Source organism: Sinocyclocheilus anshuiensis, unplaced genomic scaffold (genome assembly GCF_001515605.1).
Source record: "Sinocyclocheilus anshuiensis isolate Anshui unplaced genomic scaffold, SAMN03320099.WGS_v1.1 scaffold283, whole genome shotgun sequence".
In the NCBI taxonomy this organism is placed as follows: domain Eukaryota; kingdom Metazoa; phylum Chordata; class Actinopteri; order Cypriniformes; family Cyprinidae; genus Sinocyclocheilus; species Sinocyclocheilus anshuiensis.
The window spans coordinates 6233892-6234092 of record NW_015549605.1 but is presented as its reverse complement, the minus strand read 5'-3'; the positions used below and the strand labels follow the sequence as shown (position 1 = coordinate 6234092).

The 201-nt window shown below is 16.4% G+C and overlaps 1 protein-coding gene across 1 annotated transcript in view; it reads right to left on the bottom strand.

Annotated features, from left to right (window-relative positions):
• The window catches only part of LOC107658974 (dnaJ homolog subfamily C member 2-like), a 12474-nt gene that overhangs the window by 10417 nt on the left and 1856 nt on the right, over window positions 1-201 (bottom strand). The window lies entirely within an intron of this gene.

Below are 201 nucleotides of genomic sequence, written 5' to 3'. Positions count from 1 at the left end.
AACAGTGTTAAAATTACAGATAAATATTATTATATATAAAACACATATCAATATATATATATATAAGAATAATGAAGCAGCACAACTGTTTTCAACAATTTTAATAACTGAAATGATTTATTATTTTAACAAAATAATTATTGCTATTTATTACTTTATTTTTTTACTTATAACCCCAACATCTATAAATTAAAATAATAA